The sequence below is a fragment of the Heteronotia binoei genome, chromosome 8, assembly GCF_032191835.1.
Source record: "Heteronotia binoei isolate CCM8104 ecotype False Entrance Well chromosome 8, APGP_CSIRO_Hbin_v1, whole genome shotgun sequence".
Classification (NCBI taxonomy): Eukaryota; Metazoa; Chordata; class Lepidosauria; order Squamata; family Gekkonidae; genus Heteronotia; species Heteronotia binoei.
The window spans coordinates 72,083,405-72,103,012 of NC_083230.1; the positions used below are offsets into that span (position 1 = coordinate 72,083,405).

The window sequence follows — 19,608 nt, forward strand, 5'->3', positions numbered from 1 at the left end:
ACCAATTATCTGTGGGAAATTTAGCTTTGTGAAATGACAGTAAACTGCTTTTAAGGGCTTCTGTAAATAGTACGAACTCTATAACAGTTTGTACTCTGGGATGTAAGTAGCTATAAATCATGTTGCGTTCAGAGTTTTATCAGAAGACAATGATGAGAATAACTGTGTATCGGTGCTCTGAGGGCAGCTCTTGAATGTCTGTATTTTTCATCTGTCAAGCTACTCTACTTATGGCCTTTCCAAACCAGTTCCATAGAACAAAATACATAAGGCAAGTCAGAACTGACCATCAGACAACTGGACACATAACTTAGAAAATCTAAATGGTAAGCAAAACTTTTAAGTGAATATTGGCTTCCGCTAATGTTATACTGTATGTGGGATGAGAGACATGAGATCATTTTTTTAAATTGCTGTTTTGATTAAAATGCTTTTGCTCCTGGCTTTAATGTGTTACAAAACAGAACGGAAACCATGAAACTGTTGCTTGTATGCAAAGGTGATCCCCACCTTATTTCTTTGGGTACCAAGATTCTGTATAGATGCTACAACTTCTCTTTTGTACAAGTTTGGTACGAAGTGGAGCAAGCTGATTTTCTTCGAAAGAGCTGAGGAAAAGATGCAAAATACTTCAAGTGCAAAGATGCTAAGTAATGAACCAAAAGTTGTGATTTTTTTCAGAGGGCAGCTGTGCTCCCTTTGGACCTGAAATGACACTAGTACCAGCTTCAGTGAGCCTTTTGAAGAGATCATTCATCACAAATCTAAGGGTGTGAACATGAAAAGCATCTGGGGCACTAGCTCCTTGGACCAGAACAGAGAGACTGCCTACAACTTGGCATTTTTAATTTCTTCAATTCATTTTATAATGCCTAGCAAATAATGCAATACCCTCATTACATTTTTATGAAAATCATATTTTAAAAAGTAATTTCCTGAACTACTTTTGCAAACTCATGTAATTACTTAGTCTTACCTGAAGTGAGGGTTGGAGAATCTACTTATTCTTTTCTTTTCCCCCAGACTCAGTAATACAGGGGCAGTCCCATTGCAGCTCCATAAGTGGCTGGGGAATCACACCTCAATTTTAAAACTTATTTTTGTTGCAGTCAAGTGTTGATATCTGGTGCTGCCATTTCTCAAAGGTTAATTAGAGCTAATACTGGAATGCATAGCCTGAGAGATTTCATATAGAAAAATCATGAATGAAGTAGATGCTGTTCCATTACTCGTGTGTGTATTTGATATGTATATTTCTCTAGATCTAGGAGATTTGTTGCTAATTCATTAAAACTGTCCTTGAGGGTAAATGAATTCTAGGTATCAAGAAGCGCCTTTATGTGAAAGCACATAACATTATGAGTTAGATTAAGGGAATGCTATTGCTGTATCCTCAGGTAAAACTGTCATGCACCACTGTATCAGGCAATAAAAAGTAGACATTTTTTCTCATTTTATATGTCCTTCTGGGAAATATTATCCAAATCATTTGAAGCAACCTATGCTGTTGGATAAGATGTAAAATGAAAACAATAAAAACAAATCCTGGTGAATATATATATTGCAACAGTTGTGTGTGTGTATACAACTGTTGCAACTTATGCGTTTTTCTTTAGTTTCTCTAAATTCAATTCAGTGAAATAGAAAATATCTTAGACAAACTGTGCAAATGTAGTTGAGCAACAACAAACAGAATGGCTCTAGAAAATATTTTATATCATGATATTGGGTGAGTCAAAGGTGTTGCTTCTTGCAATGGGTGCTTTGGGTTATACTGTGATAGTCTTGATTGGAATTAAGAAATGCAGATCTGATTGTATGCACTGATTTCAGTGGAACTTTCAGGTAACTGTGAGCAAGATTACAGCTTTACACTGTAAAGCTTTTTAATATTTGTAGAGGTGCTATGGTGAACATAGCGTATCCTAAGCATATACTTTTCTGGTCCAAGCATGTTTTAAGACACGACGTGTTAAAAGAACTTATAGAGGCATTTTTCTTAGAGGGTAAAACAAACTGGACAGTTATACTTTAGGTATAGGATATATTGATTTATGGCTTGTAGTTGGGTTACAAGCCAGGCTAACCTCTTTCAAATTCTATGATTCTGCCTTTATAGCAGTACACCAAGCAGTTTCAAAAGTCCATGTTGTATTTTACTTTTTGAGAAAAAGTTTTTAAAGCATCTCTGCATGGTCCATTTGCTACCCTGTATGTCATTCTTTCTCTGATGTGTTCAAGGTTCACGGTTGGTCTCCCATCCTGGCAGTGTCCAATCTCTCTTAGCTTGAATAGTAGGGTTATTTTATGCATCTTTAAAACCTGAGGAATCTGAAGAAATGAGCAGCGACTCATGAAAGCTCATACCCTGCCACAAATTTTCTTTAACATGCTACTGGACTCTTGCTCTTTTTTACTCCTTCAAAACAAGGTTTTGGTTCCGTTTACTGAAATGACAGGCTGCTTTCACACACTCCCTTTGCCTCACATACACAGAAGACACTTCCTTGTGTTGTAAGCACTTAAGATGGCTGATTGTAAGTCCTTTCCACTGGTGCCAGTCAGGAATATTTTATATATATATATATATATATATATATATATATATATATATATATATATATATATATATATATATATAAATCTTCAGGCTCATGCTATGAAAGCATTTGAGCATACCTAAATACACTCAGCAGAGTATTATAAGGTCTTGAGAATATTACTACATAATTGATATTAATCAGATACGGTGTTAGTATTCTTTTGCCATTCTTGTGATAATAACACTTGTTCTGTTTATAGAAAATTAATTGTTATACAGATATAGTCCAGATGGCATTTGGACAGTAGACTTGGGTTTACTTCTTAAAGATATAAAATAGCTAATTTTGTTAAAACCAATGGAACTATTAGGCACTGGGGTTTAGGTAATACTGGTCATAGAGAGTAAGAGAGGTGGTACTTCCCAGCTTTCTTGGATAGATGAGTTGTGACTATGTGAGTGAATGTATGTATATTTCCCCATCCATATATCCAAGAAAGCTGAGAACTATTGTTATCTAGAGATTTTAAATAGCATATTCAATGTTGTATTTTAAGGGATTTTTGTCATTGCAAGTTGGTTGACATTCATTCTTGAGACTCCAAGATTCTGTTGTTATATTCTCAGACTCTTTTTTTTTTACAATCTTTTAACAAGAAATCTTAAAACTTTCATAAATTTTCAAAACAAAATGTGGAAAGTGATGAATCTGTTCCTTTCTAGTGCTGTGACTAGAACTAGACTTGGGTTTGTAGGCATCAAAGAACTCTCACTCTGAGATGAAGCTCACTGGGTGAGTTTGAGAATCATCCGCTCAGATCTGAGGAGTTACTATCTCACAGGACTGTTTTGAAGCTGCTCTGGGTTACTTGAAGGAAGAACAGAGCCATAAGATTAAATGATTCCATAGGAAACGGGTTTACAAGTATGTTTTATGCTATCTGTGATTGCATTTTGACTTTGTTACATAGCAAAAATGAGGAGGCTACATTTTGCCCTATGTTTTGTGAAAGGCTGTATTGTTCTAGTCATTATTTCTCCTAATAGGTAAATTCGATACGCTTTCTTTAGCTGTTTATTAAAACTTGTATATTTATGGAGAACAAACATATCTTTATAATGCTTGCTCCATTAAATTTATGTGTTTAGATAAACATTTTGCCCTAACTTTTAAAGTCAAGATATTTTTACAGTCTGGCATATTTTAGTGTTTGGGGTTGGTCACCTAGGAAATTGACACTTTAAAGGAGTCTGCTGTATAGTGAAATTTATATCAATATTGGCTTTATTTTTAAATGAGATTCAGAAAATATTTATGAGTGGTTTTTTGGCAAAATTTATCAAAACAATCTGGACTCCAGTTTTTCTTTTTATTCTCTACAAATGAGCAGGTGTTAGTCTGTTCACATGCATGCATATGACTATATAAAGCACTTCCAGTCGTGCACTTGCCATTACTGGACTAAGCTTCTTTGGCAAGGGTGATGCACTATAAATACAAATTCATTCCCCAAAAGACACCAGAAGGTTCCATGTCACTAAAAAAGAATTTCAGCATCATACGTTCGAGGAACTGGATTTCAATCTTTAAGCGCATGTCCATGTTCAAATACAGGTTGACCTACTTTTGACAGAAATTGATTATAACAGCTAAGATTCAGGTCTTGCTTGAACCAATGGAAACTTTCTTTGCAGAAACTAAATCTGCATTGTTCTCTGTTCTTGGTCATGTGAGTATAACAATGCAATCCATAGCAGAGATAACCCTTATAAGACCATTGACTTCAGCGGGCTATGAAAAATGCAACTCTGCGTAAGGTCACTAAAATATCATGCTTGGCTTTGAATCTTGTTTATTTTGTCTATGACCCAATTCTTATCTTTGATTGGAGACAGTTTTTTTGTTTTTTTTTTAGAGAAAAGTCTGCAAGCACCAGAAGGACAGGCGCAAATATGCACTCAAGTACTGTCAAGATGCAACTGACTTATAGTGACTCCAGGAAGGGTTTTTAAAGTCAAGTTAGAAGCTGAGGTAGTTTGCCATTGCCGTCCTCTGCAGAGTCTTTCTTGGTAGTCTCCCATCCAAGTACCAACCCTGCTCAGCTTCTGAGATATGAAAAAACTGGGTTACGCCATGCTGCCATTCTCTTTAGGGCCAAATATGTGACCTTGAAATATGACACAGAAAAAAACATCTGTGGTTCTAAATTCATAGAATCATAGAATTACAGAGCTGGAAGAGACCTCCAGGGTCATTTATCCCAACCCCCTGCACAGTGCAGGAACTTCACAAATACCTTCCCCTCACACACATGCCCAGTGACTCCTGCTCAATGCTTGGAAGATGGCAAAAACCTCCAGGATCCTTTGATAAACTGGGCTGAAGAAAAAAATTGCTGAACAACCCTGAAGTGGCAATCAACATTTCCCTGGGCATGTAAGAAAGGGCCACAAGAACTAAGCAGTAATGCAATCCTTCCGGCCCTCTCTCTCATGATCTGCCTGATTCACAGAAGGAGCATTGTTGTCAGATGACCACTTAGCCTCTGTTTAAAAACCTCCAGGGAAGGAGAGCTCACCACCTCCTGTGGAAGCCTGTTCCACTGAGGAATCATTCTGTTAGGAAGTTCTTCCTAATGTTTAGCCGGAAACTCTTTTGATTTAATTTCAACCTGTTGGTTCTGGTCTGACCTTCTGGGGCTACAAAAAACAATTCTTCACTGTCCTCTATATGACAAGCCGTCAAGTACTTGAAGATGGTGATCATATCACCTCTCAGTCGTCTCCTGTCCAGGCTAAACATAACCAGCTCTTTGGTCTCCAGACTCCTCATAGGACTGAATTCTCACAGGATAAACATTAGAAATAATGTAAGATGTAAATTCACAGTAGAAAGTTATATATGTCACTAAAAATTGAATAAAGCACTCCTGAATAAAGCTCCTTTGTAGGTGATTAAGAAAAGAATCCTAAGCAGATCTACAGTCATTCTCAGGTCTGTCCAGTGGGGCTTACTCCAAAGAAAGTGTTCTTAGGATTGCACTGCAGCAGAACAATTCTAATTGGGTCTACTCAAAATGCTGCTGTAATTGTGCAATCATTTGCAGCGTTGCACCCTTCTGATTATGTTTATTTCAATCAGCTTATTAGAGTATAACTCTGTATAGGATTGCACCAATACTGTCTTTGGTGATATCACCAAGTAATAAACTCAAATTAGGAATCATTTTGCAAGCTGAAAACAAACATGTATATTCTCTTTCAAGCAAATAATAATGAAACAAACAATGTAGATCTGTCAATGTCTAGGCTATCATTTAAATTCTATAATAAAATGCATTTACAGAAGAAACAGATATATGTTCAAAACAGTAATTCTAATTCATCTTTCATTTGAAACAGAGAATGTCATTCACTCAGTATCATATTAATGCATTCTCACTCTCAGAATTATCTTTTTTTACAAATAGACATATTTTTGTTTTCTAACTCTGTCATTGAAATCTAGCAATGGACTATTAATTTTGCTTTTCCTCCCCCCACTACTTCCCACTTCAGAAGGGTGTAAAGAGAACTGTAATTGTGTGATAGGAAATTAAACGTACCAGAAAGTAAAGAGTTAAAATAAAGGCAGGCTCACTGGTTTGTTGAGATCTGTCAGAGTCTGAGTGGCTGGCTACATATCTGTCTCAGGAACAATAGGCACCTGTATTCTGCATGGGCTGCTGGGCAAGCACTAGCAGCCTGGAGAAGGTCTGCCTCTGCTAGGGGTTTCTTTCTGAGAATCCCTATTGACAGTCCCACTTTCCTTGGGAGGGGGGAAATCCCAACGTCTGCCTTGACAGGGGGCAGAGCTTTGATCATTTCTATTCAGCCTTGACTTGGCCTGCGATTTAGGTCCTCAGTCTAGTAGTCAGCAGGCTGCCTTTTCACTTACTTCGCCTGTGCGTGCGCGCACACATACACACAGTCACCCTTTACAGGTCTAAGCAGGCAGCAGCGGAGTGTCACAGCTCCGGCCAAGGCACAGTGCTCTGAAGAGAGCTGAACCAGTCTCCATGGTGGCAGGAGGGGGCACTGGAGGTGACAACCAGGGAGAAGATGCAGTCTGTTTTCAAGTTTGGGTAAGAGAGAATGTATATTTTCTCAACTTATCAAAATCTATTGTGATCTGTTAGCTTTAAAAGATACTTTTAAAGATACTTTTAAAGGGGGAAATATAGCCATTTGTGACTGTAGGTTCTTTTGATCAGCTTCCTGCATGTATATTGCATATACAAAACCAAGTTTCTTTTTTCATTTTCCAAGTTAGTAGCAATTCCCATTACCAGTGTTCCCAACATTCATGTTTGAAGCTATACCATCAGGCTTTCTTTGAGATGGCGCTACATCAGATAATTCAGGGTTTATTAATTACAACTCAATGAGGTAAAATGCCACATTACACTTTGTGTGTATCTGCAGTACTAAAACTGTTTCCTCAACCCTACTTTTAAATTATTTTACTTTCTAATCTGTATCATGGTCAAAGAGTTTTAAACAATTAATGGTCTTCCCTGCTGAGAAGAAATAGTATAATCTGCAAAGCTGCCCTAGGAGAAAGATTATTCCGGAAACATTTTAGTGCAGGTGTAACCTTTAAACTTTAATATGTTGCTTTCCAACATGTTCCATTAGTCAAGGTTTGTCAATTAGCAGCAAAAATGGGAACAGCTATTTAAGTAAAATGCAATGAAGTTGTATGTTAGCAAAATGCATTCCTTGATGCAGTAAAACTAGTGACAGAATACCCTTCCCCCCAAAAAAAACTCCACAAACAAAACAAACCTATGCTTAAAATATTTGAGGTATTTTCTGTTGATGCTTTGCAAGAACTGACTAGGTATTTAGAATAGAAGATTCTTGAAGTGAATGGAATAAGTACAACGAATCTAGCTTCTGGTTGGAACCGAAAATTTACATTCTAGAGCAAGAACTCTGGCAAAACAACTTCCAGTACAAAACTTAAATCAATGAAACTGCATGAGAGTAGGTCATGCTACTTTGGTGTGATGTATTCTTTTTTTAATGGAATATAAAACAGATACAATCATTTCCTGATCACAAAATAGATCCCTGCTATAGTGAACAAATGCCTTACAAATATAAATTTACTGTCTGAATCAAAGAACAAAGACCAAACTTTGACACTGTGTATTGTACAGTATTTTCTATTTATTGTAAGGCAGTGCATTGTTTAAATGAAGGGAAAAGGAAGGCATTTTGAAGCCTGAGTGTACAGTAATCAGTGCAAGAGATGCATTTTATTCAGTTACCCATTTGCAAGATTCATTCTGAGCTTCCTGTGATATATTGTTATGTAAATATGGTTCAGCAGGGGAAAGCAGCGCTAAGGAGATTCAATTTACTTTGAAAGTTGTTCATTATAGCTGGGATGAATGTTATTTATTTGATGTGATTCAAAGGCAAGAAATGACTTTTTCATTGTGAAACCTATTGTGATGGGTGCGGGGTGATCTAATCTTCTTAATTTTGGCTTTCACGCTGGAGGACACAAAAAGAGATCTAGGTTCATTTAGTCATTGCGGAATCTTTCTAGGGGCCTAAGCAAAGTGCTTGGTTGCTATGGCCAATCTGACCTCAGTCTATGCCATTTTAAGGCAGTCCTTTTTTGTGTTTAGGAGTATGTACCTTGATTTATGTCCAAAATTGTGCCTAAATGTCTTTGTTTCTATGTGATAAATGGTGGCATATAATTAATCATTTCTTAGAAGTAAACACTACTGCCCCATTCAAAATATGTTTTGTTCTGAGTTAATGGTATGGAACAAGCCAGTCTCAGCAAACAGCTATCTATTATTTAGAGAGCTACTGAAACTTGGATCAAAAAGGAGGAAACTGGCATTCATTTTTCTTGCAAAAGTGTTTCATTGCTGCTATCTGATGATGAGACAACATGTAGATTGACAATGAATGGCTAGCATTCCATCTCCCAGCCTGAATATATAATGGATCAGTTCTGAGTATATTTATCCCACAAGGCCAAAAAAAGGTCCATAATGCTTTTATCTGATAATGTTTGTCTGCTACTCCATTATCACTACAAAGATATGCAGTCAGAAGTACTTTCACTCCTCTGAAAGGAACTCACTGTTTCAGGCTTATGCAAGTTCCTTGAATTCAAATACTATCAGATTTTGTTACTACTAGAAATGTTCTGCTCATGTGATACTTAATGGCCCTTGTATTTTTATGTATGACAGAATAGCTATGAATGACTGATTAAGAAGTTATTTAGTACAGATAGCTTTTTCCAGGGGAGGGGTACAATACCCCCCCCCCCCACTGGTTAGATGAAAATTAAAAGTGGAGCTGTCTAATTAATTTAGTGTTGAACACTATGTGGAAAAAAGAATCTAATTTACTTTGTACATCCCCTTTTTGTAACAGTGCGATTGTAAGCAGAGTTGGTGGTAGGGGAAGTGTTATACCCTTCTAAATCCTTTGATGTAAAAGAGCTTACAAGGGTGTAATGATACTTAGGAAGGAACTGTTAAGTGTAATACTATGGTGATGCATCTCCAAACTCATTTAATGCAACCCAAGGAACAAATTTGCAGTAAGTAGGTGCTCAGTACAGATTTTAATAATTGTCAACAAGACTAAGAGTGCACTCCAGCTTTCTGAAATTCAGCAACAGTTTTGTCACTAGCTTTGGTGGGAGGTGGGTTGAACAATCTTTTCCTATTCCATGGTTACTTAGGAAAATAATATGACATTGTATCATATTAAAATTGTAACAAACTAAAGGAGTTTTGTGGCACCTTAAAAACAAACACATTTTTATACTAGCTAAGCTTTTGGGGAATAGAGCCAGCTTCATTTGATACATTTTCAATTTCAAGACTGTAAACGTGCAGTTCCAGGATTTTTAAGCATTCCTGAGTTGGTATTAACTTTCTACAAAAAAAATAAATGTTATTTTGTATATCACAGCAACAATAACCTACCCATTCTCCTGCATAAATCAATTACTAGTTGAACGGCCAGATTTCTTGGCAATAATACCCAAAAGAAAATTCTTAGCAATTATGCAAAATATGGTGGCACTCAAGGGTCATGGGGTAGAGTCAGCTAAGATTCTTCCTTTGTGTCATTGTTACTGTATCTAATAGTGTGCACAAATTAAACTGACCTGAGTGTAATTTCCAGTGTTTCATATATCCACTTAAAAAGATAAAGTGATAGAATTACATTGTCTTAGTTAACTGTTGCCAAATACGACAGTATTGATTAACCCGCAGGAGATGCTGGTTTAAGTGTTTCAGCTGTCACCCTTCCATTGGAGACAGAGAGTACCATTTTCACCACTGAATAATTTTCCAGGGATTCATAGCAAGCGGAGAAAGTGTTTCTTCCATATGAATTAATGCCATTGAGCCTATGAATTAGTCTTATTTCTTTGCTGTTTTCTTTTAATATTTGTAGTCTTATTCTATTCTTTGCTTACAAAATATAATATTGTTCAGATATATATTTGTCTGAAATGCCTAGAGAATTTGAAGAAGAGGAGCCCTTATGTAAAATTGATGCTGGACTCATTATTGTTCTTCCTCTGGTGTTTAAATCAATATTGCCAGAACCTTCAAATTGTTATTTTTAGAAATATTGGGTATGATATATGCAATCTCAAAGTGAAGCACTAATGCTACCATGCTGGTCATTGTCGTGCAGCAAACGTTACCAATGTTAAATATGTTTGTATTTTTTCACCTACATTCTTACAGTTTTATGCTTTAGCATTGCGATTAATAGAAGGGTTTTTTCAGGGTTGATAGATTGCAACCTAAATTACTGTAACTGTTCCTTTAAATTCTGTACTGATTAGGAAGTGAGGCATCTGTGGCTTCTCCCACCCATTTCCAAAGCCTTTCATCTGTCCCCTCCCCACATGTTGTAATGAGCAGGCTCCAGGTGAACTGCACAGCAGGAGGGGAGAGAGAAAATGAAGGTACTAAATAAGTGGGAGAATTCACAGCCACTTTATCTTGCAATTTGAATTTAAGGGAAGGATGCAACTATCTGAACTGCAACTCAATATGCCATTGCAGTTACATTTGTTTTTAAAGTGCCATATATTCAATTATCATGATTTTCTGGGTGCTAAATGCTACTGTCTTGTACTTGAATGTGTAATTAGGCAGAATATTCTTCTTTCATTCTCTTCCTTTTCCCCATGTACACCTGACCACTGACTTGTCTCCCACTGACCACAAGCAAACTCTCTTTAGAGTTTCACTTTAGTCAACTATATATTCTTTATTCGTTGCATTCACACAAACTGTGGTATGGTGGTACACATTAAGAATTTACCATTTTTTTGTGTGTCTCACCTTTGAACACTGATATCAACATTCCTATGAAATGTTTGATTATAAGACATCCAAGATATATCACTAAGAGAACAAGATCTGGAAGAGATAACCATGGGAGAAAACTGTCAACTTTCCATGGGGATCAAAGTGTATAAAGGTTTTGAAACACATTGGACAGCAACCCAGACTATTCTTGCAGAAGTATAGATGGTGTTTCCTATCTGGAAGAGTGGTGTCAACTTGTTAATGGCTTTTGAAGTTCCTATCAATTTGTGAACCTCTTAGTTAATCTCTGGTCTTCCAGAATCAACAGTGTTGGAGATATTCCTTCTTGACCCACCAGCTATATTTTTCTCTTTTTCTTTTGCTGTCACTAGAAGTGTTTCTCTTCTGTGGACTACCCTGCAGTGTGAGACGTATCAACATGATTTTCAATATATAGAATTTAAAAAAAAAAGATGCAAATGTGAATTATTGGAAGAAAGGAACAGAAACTGGTATTGAATATTTACTGCAATTACTTTTCCTCTATCTTTATACGGCATATTACCTTTATACTCAGCCTGTGTTTAGCTTTGCAATATCAATATTAGAACTTCAAAACAAAGTTTGAGTTCAGTGGCACCTTTAAGAGAAACAAAGTTTATTCAAGGTGTGAGCTTTTGTGTGCTCCCCGCCCCCCCCCCCCCCCGCCCAGATGCTTTATAAGTTTTCTTCTCTCTCCAGCATGATGCCACGGTAGTCCAGAATGCAGAAACACTTATAGGGTGCCATCTGGGATTTTTAATAGCTTTAATGATTTGTTGTGCTGTTTTTTAACTTGTATACTGTTTTAATGTATGTTGTGAATTGTCCAGAGCCCGATGTGAGCTGGGATGGGGTGATTAATCAAATTCAATTAACAACAGCAACAACACATGAAAACTAAAACCTTGAATTAAACTTTGTTGGTCTTAAAGATGCCACTGGAGTCAAACTTTGTTCTGCTGCTTCAGACCAATGCTGCTACCCACTTGATTTGACCTTCAAGTCAATCATGTTCCAAAATTTACTCATCTTTGCAGGCTTGCCCAATTCTGAGACCACTTTTCAGTACTCCATGTCATCTTTAAGTTTAGCCTAGCTGGAAACCCTAATTCTCTCAGCTGGGTCTCTTATGTAAAACAGTATGAGCATTGCTACCTTGATTTTTTTGGGCTGTGGTTGCAGTCAATCAGTTGCATTCCTAGTAAATCTACACAATTATTAGACACAGACCGATGCATGGAACACCACCATCACACTGTCAGTGTCAAGAACACCATCTATATTCCTGATTCCTTGCAACATGATTCTATCCTAAAAACATTAGAAAACAAACACATAGTTCCACCAATCCTATCATAACCTGAACGAAAGATGAGCTACAATTTTGTTAGGTTCTGCCATCAAGTATAGCTTTCACATGAATTAAAATTTAATATGTCCTCCCCTAAATGCTAACCACCCAAAATGCTGATCTGAAGAGATTCAGAACATTCTGGCAATGTGTTAGGGTATGGTATGAGGAATGCAGAGTAGTGGAATTGGTATAGCTCTTGGTTCTTTGCATGCCAAAGGGGATTTGCCATTGAAGTTTGAAATGTAATAAAATATTTTCAACAGATCAGCTAAGGATTATAATTCATATATAATTTACATATATATTATATATGTAAAATTATTATTAGCCATCAAGTCTCAACCAACTTATGGCAACTGTGTAGGTTTTTTAAGGCAAGAGACATTCAGAGGTGGTTTGCTATTGCCTTCATCTGCAAGAGACCCTAGTATTTCTTGGTGGTTTTTCATTCCATAGTAAAGTTGCATTGAAAAGTAGATAGGCCTAACTTTCAGGTTTCTCTTGTTAAGGAGAGGGACGGTGGCTCAGTGGTGGAGCATCTTCTCGGGAAGCAGAAGGTCCCAGGTTCAATCCCCGACATCTCCAAAAAAGGGTCCAGGCAAACAGGGGTGAAAAACTTCAGCTTGAGACTCTGGAGAGCCGCTGCCAGTCTGAGAAGTCAATACTGACTTTGATAGACCAAGGGTCTGATTCAGTATAAGGCAGCTTCATATGTACATCTTACAGTTTATTGTCCAGGGCATCAAATAGGGATTTAAAAAAATAACTTATTTTACTTTGCTATCCTTTGTATTGATCAAGGCTGCCTCATTTAAAACCTCTCATCCTCTTACTTAATTCATTAGTAGCTCCTTGAACTGTTCTTCCAAAAATCTTTCTCCTCAGTAGAAATGTCATCTTCTTTTGGGCCTGGAGCATGAGGATATGGCTGCAGTATATTGACTTCTAATGCTGCAGACCTGGATTTGAATAAATCAGCTTTCCTACATATATTCTTAATGATTGGCATTTGAATGCTAGAATTCAGTTCCTAACATCTATATATCAAACAGTGAAGCATGGTGTGAAGAAGCCCTTATCCAGTTGAGGCGTCTTCCCAGCCCAGGTGGTCAATTAATAAAACTTTTCTCCTCACAGACCAGCCTGGCTGTCTGACAGAAATACCCTGAGCAGAAAGTGGCACACACACGAGTTTTTAATTTTTAAAACCAAAAGAAAAGATTTATTGGTTTTTCAAAAGCAGGGGATGGGAATGTATTTACAGAAATAAAATGAAGGAATGAAGTAAATCAGTTGGTAGAACTTAACAGTATACAAAGAAACAACACTCCCTCTGGGTGCTTATCAAGGCTGGCAGAGCCTTCAAACAAACAAACTGAAAGCTTGGTTATCCTACGTTTGGATAACCCAAATAAAATCAAACATCAGCTGTGCCCAGTATCAATTTGGCTGGCACTATACTGTCCCACACACTCAGAAGCACTTCAAGCCCTGAAGTATTGGTTATCCCTGAAGGTCCACCTCAGATCCTGCTTCCAGATCCCTGGACACGGACTCTCTCTCAGGGTTCTATCACTAACCCACAGCTTCAGAGTCAAGTCCCTTTTTGTCTGAAGCCTTTGTCTGTCCTGGATCTCCCCTCTGATAACCAAACTTTAGCCCCTCAGCTATCAGTGTGTGTATGATGTTCTGATTTCACACAGGAGTCTGACTACTAGCCTGCCGGCACTCTTAAAACAGAACTGTCACCAGAGGCTTACTTGGCCTCTATAAAGAAAATAAAAATCTCTTCAGAAAAGAGCCTTATTTCATCACTAGTTCTGTCCCTCACAGCTTTCAATACTCAAAACAGGTCTTTTCCCTGTCTGTGCAACTCCAGACTGAAGCCCAAGAACCTCTAGTCTCTGCCCTGCTCCCTATTTAAGTTTCTTCGGTTGCTAGGAGGCAATCCAGCCGATCCCAGTGAGCCTCTATTTAACTCACTCCAAGCTTGGCTGCACAGACTGTTTTCAAGTCCATCACACATGGCCTCATCTGTGGTTATCTAAATCTGCAGATTGGGGCTTGCTTATCCAAAACAGATAGTTCTGCAATCTTGGGGAATTCCAAAAGCTTCTAGAAAAATGTGAAAATGTATAAAAATTTATCAGGGGATTTAAATACCCCACATACACATTTTTGGTCTTTGCATATACAGACTACTAAACTACATCCTTCAGCAGTGGCTGCAATGGTGGGGTTGATAGGAGCCACAGCAGGCCTGGGAGTATAGGCTGGATGCCACACCAGGCTGACTGAAACATTGAAAGCAATGGCAGCAAGATGCAGTGGGCTGTGCAGCAGATGCCAGCAGCTATGCTGGGCTTGCTGAGAGTGGAGCCAGGGAAAATGGAGCTGCACCGCATTCACTGACAGTGTAGGCCATGGGGACAGGAGACATCGCAGACCTGGTAGTAGGGGCGGGACTCTGTGCTGAGTTCACTGGAGGGAGCCAGAGCTACTCCAGTCTTTCTGGCATTGGGCATGATGCAAGGAGACGCAGCAGGTCCAGCAGCAGAGACAGGGAGCCGCTCCAGTGACACTGGGATGGAGGCAGTGGGGGATCTGGGTCTGCAGGTAGTGGAGGTGATGAGGAGATAGGAGCTGTGGTGGCATCCCTGGGAACAGCAATGATGATATGTGGAACTGCAGCTAAGAGGGAGAATGGATACTTTTGTGAGTATTGCAGGTTCCCACTTAAAGCCAAACAATCTCTGTCCATCAGTGGCATCCACAGTCAGAAAGCTGAATGGAGGGAAACATATGATCCTGCAAGAAACTGATGTTTACAGTTCAAAAATCATGGCTTGCACAGGAAAGTTTCATATCAATACATCTAATTTTCAATGTGGCTCCATGTGTGGATACTTAAATCCAGAGTGGGGCCATGGACAGACACAACATATCTTTCTGAAGGAAGCCTCACATTTGCAGAAAAATCTGAAATGTAACCAAAATCAAAACCAAAACAACAACATTGAAGGGTTCAACTCCTTCAAAATGATAAAAGAAGTGCCTGAAGATTTAAGAAACTAATGCCCTCAATCGCCATTGCCAGGTAATTGCATAACAGTATTCAAACATTGGTTTTTTTCAGGAAAAAGTAGGAGGATGGGGAAGAGGGCTTTCTAGGTCTGTTTTGGTCTTTGAGGAAAGGCTCATTGGGAAACAATGTTTTAAATTTGTAGAGCTGAATCTCTATACAAAGCTTTATGCTGTTTTGTATCGGTCCTCAGGACAAAGAATGGATAGCATATTTTATTTTATTTTTTGACAAGGCAGGAAGGTGCACCATTTCTTTTCTATAAAGTATAATTTATTGTGATATAATAAAGTATACATAGGCCCCGTTCACACAGTGTGTTGAGTCCATGTTAAACTGACCTGTTTCTGTTCCAATCTTTGTTCCGGAAATTATCGATCAGACTGCCATACTGCAATTTGAATCACTCCATGGTGAAACCGTCTTCTGCCATCCACACGACGGCACTGTGCAGTTCTTCCCCCCCTCCACTATTATGCACATGTGCGCATTATGCACATGTGTATAGGTTAAAATAATATGTGGTTATGCGGTTATGCACATATCGCTAAGTAGTAAAAAAAATGATGACCATAAACCGTATGTTTGAGGCTCCTTTTGCTCTGGGACAGCCTTCAGACATCCGGAAGTTGGTTAATATCGCAGCAGAACTATCCAGACGGAGAAAACTACAAGGTGAAACTGGAGAACTCAAAAAACATTGCAAAGGAGGAGGTAACAAAATAATTCATTTCCAAGAAGGATTGGGGTGGGGGGCTACCACAAGTTAATACTGGGAGGCAGATGTTGCTGTCTGATCAGCCACTTTAAATCCAGAAGGAAACAGCAGCGACATCTGATTATACTGTGCGTCTGAACAGGGCCATATAGTAGCCTGTGATTCTACAGTTACTCTTTGTAATGCCTGTAGTACTCCTTGGCATTTAGAATGCTGAAGCAGCATAATTTCATATGTCAGGGACACTAGGATAAGTACTTTTGCGGGGCACCTGAGTATGTTTAGTAGAGGGGTAAGGTTCTCTGAAACTCTTTGTCCTGAGAACACTGTTATGTGTTCTCAGGTACTAATCTACATGTCTGAGGATCCATAGTGCCTATCATGCTTCAGAATTCCATATGTTAGGAACTAAAGGAGTCCTCTTGCAAGATCTCTCTATCAATACTGTTGCCAAATAAATTATTGGAGAAAAATAGAATGGGGCTCAGGAAATGAAAGGGATTAGAGTTGGTATTCAGGACCTGATCTAGTCTTAATATTATAGGAAAAGGAAAAGTCCCCTGTGCAAGCACCAGTCATTTCCAACTCTGGGGTGATGTTGCTTTCACAATGTTTTCACGGCAGACTTTTTACGGGGTGGTTTGCCATTGCCTTCCCCAGTTATCTACACTTTCCCCCCAGCAAGCTGGGTACTCATTTTACTGACCTCGGAAGGATGGAAGGCTGAGTCAACCTCGAGCCGTCTACCTGAAAATCCAGCTTCTGCTAGGGATCGAACTCAGGTCATGAGCAGAGCTTAGGACTGCAGTACTGCAGCTTTAACACTCTGCACCATAGGGCTCTCACTCTGCACCACGGAGTTCTTTTAATATTATAGGGAGCATAATAAGGCCCAATTTTGGAGCAGGCTTGAAAAAAATAAGAGGTATTTTTTTTTTTTGTAAATAGCTCATATTAGATGAACTTGTTCTGAATCAAAATGGCATTGGAGGATTATGCTAAAATGATACAGTTCTTCTAAAGCAAAATTCCAGTGACACCTTAAAGACTAATTGCATTTATACCAGCACAAACTTTCAGAAGTTAGAGTTCACTTCTTCAAATGAACTGTATCTGCTCATGCACTAAGTTACAGTGGCTATTAGCCACGGTATATGTATACATATGTGTGTGTATGTATGTATGTATATGTGTGTGTGTGTGTGTATATATATATATATATATATATACATACATACATACACACACACACATATTGGCCACTGTGAGACACAGTGTTGGACTGGATGGGCCATTGGCCTGATCCAACATGGCTTCTCTTATGTTCTTATGCTCTTAAGTTGTACAGTAGTACAGTGATTCTCAAATGCTTTTTACTGGAAGTTTTTGAAAAGTCTTTTGTCAAATACAAATTTGTTTCATCATGTAAATATTTTTGCTTTGAATTCCTCAACATCCTGATGCCCAAGGAAAGGGGTAATTCTTCATACTGCTTTCAAATTACTAGGTCCAGTCACTCAACAAAGTTGAGAACTCCTGGTTTAAATGCTCATTTTGTGTTGATGAGGCCTGGAGTTGGCTTCTGTGGTCTTTACAGTATTTGTCTCTGTAAGGAACACATCATGGCATTGTTGACAATTGGGCTCTTAGCCTGGCTACATTAGGGTGACAGCGGTTTGCTGTTTAGTCTCTTCTATCCCTCAGCATCCTTCTAATCAGCCTGTGTGCCTGAGCTCAATTTTGAGAGCTGGGTGAGAGGAAGCAGCTGCTTCACTGAAGACTGGAGGGAAGGACACAATCAGAGAGTAAAAGTGGGTGAAACAATTCATAAATTGCCACCTCTCCATGGCATTGCCTTTGGGAAACCTGTTGTTGAGATGCTGACAATTCCTAGCATAATTTTTTCATAGATCCTGGTCAGGTCAGATTTGGGAATAGGAATGAATTTATTAAGCCTCAAGACTGTCCTGAATACGGTCTGCTGTGGTTTCTATGGCAACAGAAACTGAAGATGACAGTAAGGAGGGGTAGCTAACAAAAGCTCATACTCAACTGTTGGATGCTAATTTGAAAATATTGCCTTAGAAAAATAACACTGCCTTATTTATCCCCATTCCACCTCCCTTCTGTAGAAAGGGATATGTAGGATGGTGAGATGCACTTGCCAGCAATGTGTACCAAAGCAGTCTCTTGACACTTGGATATACTGGCTATATCAATATGTCTCAGTTTTCTAAAGCTCATTGCATGTTTATAAGGTATATAATTTTCAGTGCTAAGAGGAAATATTCCAGAGAAGCTACTTCACCTTCTAGACAGGATGCTACTTTTCCAACAGCAGTTTTATGAAATATAGCAAGCCGAATGTAGTTGTATGCTGAATTTATACACACTTATGTCCTGATGTGATTTTAGTGGAGCTGTTAGGACTGATGCATTAGCATTTCAAATTTATCACCTCAGTTTGAGTGACCATAATTTAAAAGCAATTAAATTTATTAAACATGCTAAATCTCTCCACGCAAATGACAGAATAACTGCAGATACCACATGATATTCCAATAAGAACTTTATAAAATATATAGATTCTGGAAAATGTTTCTGCTTTGGCAAATCTCCAACAGATAATAGGTTGCTATAAGTCGGCCTTTTGCCTGGAGTGGGTGGTGCTAGTGAAAAACAGTTTGGGACTGGTTTTAAATCTCATACAGGAGTACATAGGGTAATAGCCTCTTTTGGGCAAGGACCAAAAGAATATGTAGGCCAAACAGCTACAATGAAAAAGAGGTGAATGATGTAAGCTGCTTTGGGTTCGCATTGGAGAGAAAGGTTGGGTATAAACAAAGTAAATAAACAAATATTTTGAATTGTGCCCATAATCATAAAGAAGTCCAGTTAGACTTCTAGAAGCCAGCCAAAAGAGTGACTGGAAAACAATGAGAACGCAGCTTTCAGGGATAAGAAAACAAACCCACGCATACCCACCCTTATCTCCTTAGAACCAGTTTTGTGTAGTGGTTAAGTGTGCGGACTCTTATCTGGGAGAACGGGGTTTGATTCCCCACTCCTCCACTTGCACCTGCTGGAATGGCCTTGGGTCAACCATAGCTCTGGCAGAGGTTGTCCTTGAAAGGGCAGCTGCTGTGAGAGCCCTCTCCAGCCTCACCCACCTCACAGGGTGCCTGTTGTGGGGGAGGGAGATAAAGGAGATTGTGAGCCGCTCTGAGACTCTTCGGAGTGGAGGGCAGGATATAAATCCAATATATGTTCTAAAGGAGGAATGAAGGAGCTTGAGTGAGTGACTTTCAGATCATGTCTGAAGGTTGCAGACTTTATGTCCCTCAAGTAATGCACTTTCTGACTCTGTGGCAGCAGGATTTATAAGGTATCTGAGAATTTTAATTTATGGAAACATTGCTCTTGAATTTTATAAACAAATGAGGAAGTGATTTCCATGTTCAGACAAGGCAAAAAATTGGAAGTCTTTTATATTTTCTCATTCTGTGGTTC

At 38.6% G+C, this 19,608-nt stretch overlaps 1 long non-coding RNA gene across 3 annotated transcripts in view; it reads left to right on the forward strand.

Annotated features, from left to right (window-relative positions):
- The first annotated feature begins 216 nt into the window (after window positions 1-216).
- LOC132575884 (uncharacterized) overlaps window positions 217-19,608 on the forward strand; it is a 105,912-nt gene continuing 86,520 nt past the window's right edge. For 2 of the 3 annotated variants that reach the window (XR_009555704.1, XR_009555705.1), the window contains exon 1: window positions 6,274-6,666. This is a non-coding gene — a long non-coding RNA (uncharacterized LOC132575884). Of the gene's footprint in view, window positions 327-6,273; window positions 6,667-19,608 lie in introns of those variants that run through there. The other variant, XR_009555706.1, reaches the window with a different exon arrangement.